Here is a 9,736-nt window from a genome sequence, read left to right as displayed (position 1 = left end):
GGCGTATAGGGGGTGCGGGGTCAACAAGATTTTAATGTCTATCGTGAAAAGTATTATTTCGTTATTTTGTTGGCCGTGGCAGTTAATTGCTGTAACTGACAGTCTGTAAATTGCAGAAAACAATATTATTTGTAATAAAATATAACTACTATTTCACCATTCGAATTACATGAACGTTTTCAGTTATATCGTTGGGGGGTGGGGAAGTGCCCCCCCCCCTTGCTGGCACCGTTGGCCCACTCAGTGACGTATTTGTGATTTCATTTTGGGAAATATCTTCTTTGGGTGTGCAAATTTGTATGTAAGTTACCAATCAGTAAACTGAACTATTACCTTGCGCTTCTAAGTACCTTAGAACAATGGTTCTAACCTATGTTATTAAATCTTACTTAATACATTTATGACATAATTTAGACACAGTGTATTTACATTCTAAGAAAACCCAATCTTGTGCACAAAAGAGCTTTCGAACTCGTAACACCGAAAACGTATCCAAATTTCCATTGCTAGGTTCAAACTTAATGTCCATTTAACCACGTACAAGTTTCTTGTGAACACTTGAATACATATTCGGTGACGTTGGTCAGTTGCCGAATCGTCCTCCTTTAATCCACCCACAGAGCTGAATACTTTTCGGCATGGAAATCTTTGATGACTAGACAATTAATAGACACAAATGATTTTTCAATTCTGTTTGTTACAGTTAAGAAATGTTACACATTTTCTTTGAATGGTAATAACACAGACATGAACAATCACGCTGGAGAATCGTCTTAATTATTTGAGTAGATATCTCTGTGTAACCACATATTTATTCATTGACAATCATTACTCCATATATTCTTCTGTCTTTTTATCAACATTCGAAGCTTATATTTGCCACGAACTCTCTCTCGGAACTCTCAAGTATAATACACAAACACAAGTATAATAATAAACGTCAAGTTTTCCAGTATAGTACAGTCGAAAGCATAAATAATACCATCGTTGCTTTCATTCATTATAAGTAGGGCTCGGAAGATGAGGAAAAATCCTTTTTTTCCCTAGTGTCCGAAGACGAGGCCCAACATAATATATGTTTATTTTGGGTCATTGTAGGCCAGAAAAAGGTGGGTTTTATTTGTTCTTTTTTGCCTTTTTCGGCGTTTTTTGGCTTATTGGTCCTTGTTTAGCCTTTTTAAGGTCATAACGGCTTTTATTTGCAACTTCACCTTCTTTCGACTACGTTTTTACTGCCCATTCCCAATTCGAATCATCATCAGTTCATCACCTCTTAAACATCCTTTCTGTAGTAAAGAAATAAAAAAAAGGAAATAAATAAATATATTTAAACCTTCCCTGAAACGAGAGAAAAACATTATTGGACGACTGAAATAGGATCCGAAGTCCTATTTCTGTAATTCTAGTGTGGTTAGGCCAAATATGATTCTTCAAATATGATTTTTCAAATTATGTTAATCTAAAAAATATATAATGTCTGAAAGAAGATGCATTTCATTCATTTAGTTTTTTCGCACTGTGTGTTCCATACCACCAGAATTTTGAATTTCTTTATACATTAAATATGGAATTAAAACAGAAGTTATTAATTAATTTGGATCACATTTATACGTCCTTTTTTCCGTTTTTAAGTCCTTTTTTGATATTTTTAGGTCTTTTTATAGGTCTTTTTTTTTGCCAATTTATAGGTCTTCAACTTCCGAGCTCTAATTATAAGTTTCTATTCAGCAAAACCCGAAAAAAGTGTCTTACCTTGTCAACTATGGACATCTCCGAAACTGCAAGAATGATAAAAACAAAATTTGGTGGACCGATAGTTTTACCAAATAATATCTCAACACAACAAAAGTCAACTCGCATAGCCGGAAATAATGGTCAAAAAAATTATACAAAAAAATTATACTTCTGAAATAATAAATAGGATGATGCCCCATTAGTGTTGCCCACGGGACGAGACGGGACAGGCTTTTAAAAATTCGAGACGAGACGAGATTGACCATGTGTCATAAGACAAACGAATATTTTTGAGACGAGACAGCATTTCCAGGAGACTCCAAGAGACGAGACAGGCCAAATTCTCGTCTCGTGGGCAACACTATGCCCCATCGTAGGTAGCCCTAGTGTAACTTGATTTGTATGTCGTACTTGGTATGTTTCCTCTCACGAAATATCTGGCATGAGAGTAAAAAATGAATGAAAAGGAACCTTTGCATATCTTGGTTGGTTCGTTGATTTGGTGTTTTAAGTCCACTTTACGCACAGTAAGGCTAATCGGAACTGGACCTACAGTTTAAAGTGGGATCCGAACCACTTGTGCCTAGACCGGGTAATCGAACCCGGGACCCCTTGATCACAAGGCGGCGACGCATATCTTGGAAACTAGCAATTTTTATATCTTAGGAAGATTTTTGTACAATTTAAGCCCTGATAAATCCTAGTTAAATTATTTCGATTGTCATGCCAGTTTGCCTCTGAAGGTCAGACGATTAGAAAGTCAACAATTGGTGCATTTTTAATGTTTGTATTTGTGTAAGGATCCTCTTGATCCCACCTTGCTAGCAAAATTCCCTCTTTTTTTATTCATCTGCATAATTACGCTAGCAGTCTGATGAATGAAGTCCGTTAAAGGCATGTCCTCACAGAAGAATGAGACGCCTGGGCCTAAGCAGCTCATGACCACGCTCACTTTGACAACAGAGAGTGTAATGGAAGAGATTAATTTGAGAGATATAAATTTACAAGACCGTGACCCCACCCGAGGTGAATAAATCAAGGTCGATCCATTCTCGGAAGAACAACGTCACGGCGTTCCCAATCGCTGTTCTGCGAGATGCTTCGAGGAGGCCACAAACGGTCCCGCAAGATTCCACGAGGTAATAAATGAGCCTCGGTCACGTGGGGTGACAAAGTGCGTTTCCCCCCAGCCACCGAGGAGAGGATAGATCAGCAACGTGATAGACGCGGGGAGGGAAGGGGGAGGAATGCGATAGCAGATACCCTTCCTGCTGCAAAATGCACTTACCCCGAGGATGGAGGAAGACAACACGTTAACATACAGATCTCTAGTTCCTTGAGGACTTCAACTCTTTATTAAGTACCCATTGTCTAGCGGACAGCTGAAGGTTGATGGATATCTTTCCTTGTGCGTGGATTAGGGATGGGTGGGTCCGAGCAATCGGATATCGATTCCTAAAGGATTCGAGCAATGAATGTTATGGTAATGCATCTTGGATTCGGGAATCGGGTAACGAATCATGCATTCGGGAACAGGGTAACGAATCCTGGACTCGGGGAAAAGTGTAACGAATCCTGGTCTCGGAAAAATTACGACCTTAGACCAACCAGCCCAGGAATCGAACCCCGGTCTGCCGTGTAGCAGACAGATGCCCCCTGCGGACGAGACTATCCCCATACAGCACAAATCTCTCAGGGATATCCATTGGTTATCCAAAATGTCCAAATTAGATCCATGGATATTATGGATATCCATTTAATGTCCTTTAGATATCCATTGAACGTCTTAGGATATCCAGAACTAGACATCTAAAACTCGACAAATTCTTGATATCTAATACACAGCCTAAACGTGTGTAGAACTGGTTGTAAGAAACATTGTCCAATTCCGAATATCCAAATCGTCGCCAGATCTCTTCCGAAACTGAATATCCAAAACACATCCAATTCTGGATATCCAAAACATATCCAGATCTTGTCCAAAATTGGATATCCAAAATACATACAATTCTGGATATCTAATACATGTCTAGAACTGATCCAGAACTTGTTATCCAACAATGAACATAAATAGGATATGTTTCGAATATTAGAAAATGGTAGGGGTGTGCGGGATTCCGAAAAGTCGGGACCGGGATCGGGAAAAAAATTTCCCGTCCGAATCCCGACTTCGGGAAACAAATCCCCGACTTTTCGGAATCCCGAGCAGTCGGAAAATACCGAATGGTCATTTTTAAAACTCGTTAATTCTCAACGTTTTCTACATTGCAAGTGTCTGGAACTTAGATTAGATTTATTTTCTTTTTGTGCGAGCCATAGGCTGTACGCACTACATAGTTTTGATTTTTCTACAATATTTTGTTACATTTAGTTTTCTTTTAAGCTGTCTCTTACTTTGTCTCCTATATACACATTCTTCCCCTCCCTCGACAGTTCTTCTTCCAGTCTTTCTTCCTTCTTCCTCGCCCACTTCTCTTTTCCTGCACTCTCACCAAAAAACGCATACATTTTACTTTACACACACTTACACTATAAAGATGGCTCGACTGCATCATGGTCACTCATTTCGCTGCCTTCTCTAATAGCTTTCCCCCGCCCGTTCTCTTACCTCTCCCAGGCATTTCCCCATTTGCTGCCCCGCTTCCTTTATCTTCATTCTGTCGTCTACCACTTCTATCACCTCCCTCCCTGTTAAGTTTTTCATCTATTTGTCCCTTAGGTCACGTGTAGTCACGTCAGTTCAGTAGGATATGTTTGTCCGTCTCCTCCCCATCGCACAGAGGACATATCGTTTCCCCGGCTTCGTTTATCTTTCTTGAGTTGTTTCCATCTCCCTAATCTGAACCATGCCAGCGCGCCTCTCTTTATTTTTTTTCAACAACCTGGATATATTTCGCTTTCCCCCATTCTCTTACTCTTAGCTGTTCCCTGATTGAGGTCTTTGTTTGGCAGTCTGCTATTATTTCTTGTCTGTCTATGTCCAGTAACCTGTCCCTGATTTGATTTTCTGTTGAGATGCCTCCCCTTCCTCCCTCTTCCCATACCCAACACATTCCGCTATTATATAAGATATTTTTCACTTCCAGACCCCAGCTATAAACGTTTTCCTCCCTTGTCTGTATTTCCAAACATTGTCCCCTCAGCGTAGTTTGACCCTCTTGTGATAATATATCCAATATATAACAACCCTCATCCGTGCTTGTACCGCATCTCTGTTCAGGCCCAATTCCTTGAGAATCCCACAGTTGGCCGTACCTCTGCTTACGCCCATTACTCTCTTATAAAATTCTGTTTGTATGCCAATTATTGTGTTGTCCCCCCTTAACCCCCACAGTTCTACACCAAAGTTTAATGTACCTAATACTATTGATGAATAGAGGTTTTGAATGACCGGGAAAGGAATTTGAGGTGCCTCATTTATTGTCCTTCTAACTTGTTCTATTGCAAATTTTGTTTTAGTTTTTCTTGCCCTTATGTGGTGGGTCCAGCTCCCTGTCATGGAGAATGTTGCTCCCAAGTATGTGAAGTCTTTATCCCGCTCGAAAATTGTTCGTTTTTGTACCAGAAATGCGAAAACAATCACTTAAAGTGAAAATGACTTGTAGAATTCGAGATTTCCAGAGCTTCGGGAAATTTTGAACATTTCCCGTCCAGATTTTAAAAAAATTCTGTCCCGCGCACCCCTAGAAAATTGTCATAGTATTCCCGTTGTGTATACTTTTTTATACTTTATCTTGCAATTGAAACAATAATTGCATTGAAGCATTAGCGATTCTAAACTTATTTACTTGTTATATTTAGTGATTTAATATTTTTCTTCTTAGAATCAGAAAATTTCGATTTAGTCTTACTAAACGCTACAATACAATCGAGACTAAAATTGAGTAAATCCTACTTAGCTCAACCGGGAAAACCCGTTCCTTATATATATTAAGCATAGACAGTAGCTATACAAATCAATTTCAGTTCGTGTGTTTTACGCCTGAGGCCTGAGTGAATCAGAAGCTTGTGACTGTTTTCCTTGTTGGTGAGCGTCTTGTTACTTGCTACTATTAGCGATTGAAACTTTTTAAAATCTTAGAATAAGAAACGCTACAATACACTGCATACGAGAATCGGGCCAATGCTCGCTTATATGTATCATCACAAATCTCCAAGGAATATACCCAGAGAGCACACAAGCTTGCGGAAAGCTTACGATAGCAAGCTTGATATGGCAAGCTGGACGCAAGCTTGAAGTAATTATGTGGTACTTAGCGTGGGTGGGTACATTTTTAAAAAATATAACAATAGACACACCCATTTAATATAACAATAGAGATAATCATTAGACATAAACAATAATGAAAAAATTAAATAAAAACAGAAATACAGTGTTATGAAGTGAAATGTGGATACATTATGATGTTGATGTTACCTGCAGTCGCTAGATGGCATTCGCAAAATGTATAAAAGAAACTTAAGTTTTCGTAACACAAATAATGGTATATTTGTTTATAAATATAATGAAAAATTGTGTTTTAATACCCTTCGAAAGATGTAAGAACATTAAGCTACAAGGATGAGAAGAAAATGTAATGCAGTAAATCTCCCATGACCAACCCTTCTGTGTCATGACTATATAATCAGAAGATATGTGTGGTGGAGAAAAACTGACGTACTCAGAGCGGTTAATTAATTGATCTATCTAACGTGACTAGTGCTTATTTTAAGGGGAAGCAAGAAAATTAACAACAAACATTGGTGGTTGACTGGTGCATGCATCCTTTCATATCGAAATAATATCCAGATGAGATCAAAAATTGTACTTTTCGTGTTCATACAATATCAAAAGTACGTACAAAAAAGTCTAAATCAATGCTTAATGTCCAAATTACGTCCCACTTGATGTCCAAAAGTGATCCGAAAATGTCCAAAATATATCCTTTCTGGATATCTTTTGGATATCTCGTATGCGGACAAATGGATATCCAGCAGATCTCAATTAGACATTCCTGGATATCTATTGGATATCCAGAACTTCCGACACTGGATATATTTTGGACATTTGTGTGCTGTGTGGGCCGCGACACTTGTGTGCAAACATTATACCAATATTTATTTCTTTGTTAATTTCTGCCGATATTTCAGATGAGTAATTATGTATTTCTTCTTTGATTGCTAACTATTTGGGTTGCTCTAGGCATCACGAAAGAAGTTACCAAGAATTTGAATTTAAAATTTTGGGTGCGTCAGCACTTAGGCTATCTTGCACCCGTCACATTATACGGGGTCCAGCCCCTTAGCATAACTAAAATAACATAATTGCAAATGTCGTTACTAAAATATTAAGATATTCTGACTTTCGTTAAAAGCTGAGGCTGTAAAGGGGCACTCAGCACACACAATGACAATAAACAGGATAACACACACAAAATTATACTGGCCACAAGGACCAGTCGCCAGAGCCTCGTTAGTCTGCAAAATGCAGTCCAGTGTGTACTACGTGGAAGTGAGGTTGACAATTGGGTGTACTTCGTGGAAGGTCACCCCTTACCCCTTCGCAGATATATTGTCTCGAGCTAAAAATATCATAAAAGACTAAAGGTTCTACATTTCACATCTTAGAGTAGATTAAAATTATGGTGAGGCTTCTATTTTACCCACTTATAAGCCATTTTGGACAAAGATACATTAACATTAATAACAAGGCATACAATGAATTCAAAATACACCATATGCTGTTTTTTTATATGTTTCACTGTATAACACGAAAACAAGAGCCCAAACGTTAATGTATTTTTCGAATTCCGCACCTTAACCTAGATATACCGGTTCCTGGTGTATCGTCTGTTCCCGCTGCCTTGCTTTGGAGGAATTGTGCATAGTATGTGCCACGCTGGAATGTGTATAATATGGCTGGTCGGTCGTACCGTGTACCATAGTGTTGTAGATCCTGAGGCGGGTCTCCAATGACAGCTCCAGGTTTCTGAAGATGAGTCCAGTCCTCCTAGACTCTGGTTGATTTTAAACTGAAACTCCTCTAAAACTAATCGACTAGGTGAAAAAACGATGCCTGCGTAGGACCACCTCAAATAATAAATACTATTATCCTTTTTAAGTAATAAATAATGGAGATGTTTTTATTGAGAGTATTTGTTATAATTTTGTGAGCAAAAATTATACCAAATTCATTTCTTTGCAACTGACAATAATACTATCTAACAGGATGCAATACTTTCACGATGTGATGCATCTTCCACTTTCTCTTCATTTCTTTTATAATACATCTGCTCGTTTGGCGCCCTCTAGTGACATCTTTGCTGTTGATTGATTTCGTTATTGTACGTCGTTTTTCTGCAACTTTGATTCTGGTGTTGAATATTCTCATGTTAAGAGTTCAATTAGCAGAACTGGTTTGGTTTGCGACAAAAGAAATTTCTGTTGGAAAACTTTGATTTTTTGTAATTCTTGGGGAGAATAAAAAAAACGACGATTTTGAAATGGCACATTTTTCAAAAGGATGGCACCCAGAGAGTATGCCCTAGCAGGCCAACGAGGCTCTGCGCCTGGTCACACGGCCAGTATAATCTTCTGTGTTGTCTTTATGCGTGCTGAGTGGCCCTTTATAGCCTCAGCCCTTAACTAGGTTATGACGATTATATCCTCGGAGACAGTATAGTTTTCTGTTAAGGAATCTTAGACTGTATTAATTTTTTAAAAAAATAGTGACATATTTTCTTTTCTTCTTGAGACACTGTTCTCACTTTTGTTTTAGTTAAGGGCCAGATGAGTGTGTAGGGCAAGAATAGCCTATGTACTGATGTGCCCATAATATATATATTTTTTAAAAAATCAATCAATCCGAAGTGCAAGAGGACTTATTTTAAAGAGAAAATATCAGAGAATGGGGTTCCGTGTTAAAAAATTAATTTGGAACAAAATTTGAACATTCTGTTCACACGCTTTAAATAGTAACCCCCTCGATTTTGTCAGTTTTTAAATATATACATTTTGTAGTATTTCCGTAATCTGACTTTATGAAAATTTTCATTTTGCACTTTCATTTAAGGGAGAAATTTGTTTCACAGTTTGGGTGATTATCAAATCATCAGGACAAATGGTTGTTGCCGCTTCAAATCCTTTGTATGACAAGGGTTCGAGTCGTACGTATCTTTTCATCACTCATTACGTTTTACTTATACTTCCCCATTCCATTGACTTAATTTCAGTAGACGTAGAAAATAAATCCAAGTAGTGAAAAATACATTACAAGTCCTTCACATGTGCAGGATTTTGTGGGACATTAGTCGTTATCCCGTATGATCCCATAGTAGCGTGGTGCATGATATTTGACTGTGTTATCAGAGCCACTGGCGAATGGCTGCCGAACATTCGCCTCTGCCAAGGCCACCTGAAGGGCTCTCCATAACGTGACATATAATTCTGGGTGAAAAAAAAATCTCCCTTTTAATGAGCCAACCATTGGAAGTGCAAAATCAAAATACTTTTCACTTCATTTGAGTAAAATTATAAGAGCTAGTGGTTCTATTCTGGTTATATTCTAATTATTTGAGTGGGTTTGATAGTGAAGAAATTGTTCATTATAAGGAATGTTTATATATCAGTCTATTCCATCTATTGTTGGTAATGATAATTGTGCGATTTATAAATATTGCAAACATAAAAGGAAATGGACAGAGAAAGTTTATACTACGTGCATTATTTTAAGTACTAATGTTTCAGATATTATTAATGTGGGCTTGAACTCTAACCCCTTCTCGACACACTATTTGTGTTTTTAGCTTGTTAGACGTGTTTTACTTTGTTCTTGCTGTGTCTGATTAGTTTTTGTTGTCGTCAAAGTGTTTGTCTTCCCTATCAGCATGAGAGTCGAGGCGAACTTAACAATTTTAATATTGAAACCAAGTGATGCCAATAACGAACGAGAGAGGTTACAAACACGCCCGAAATATCTTTTAAATAGTAGTAATAATAGTCTAGCATGAAAAACTGCTTTCTT

Source organism: Lepisma saccharinum, chromosome 4 (assembly GCF_977018435.1).
Source record: "Lepisma saccharinum chromosome 4, izLepSacc3.1, whole genome shotgun sequence".
Classification (NCBI taxonomy): Eukaryota; Metazoa; Arthropoda; class Insecta; order Zygentoma; family Lepismatidae; genus Lepisma; species Lepisma saccharinum.
Note: the sequence above shows the minus strand (reverse complement) of the source record.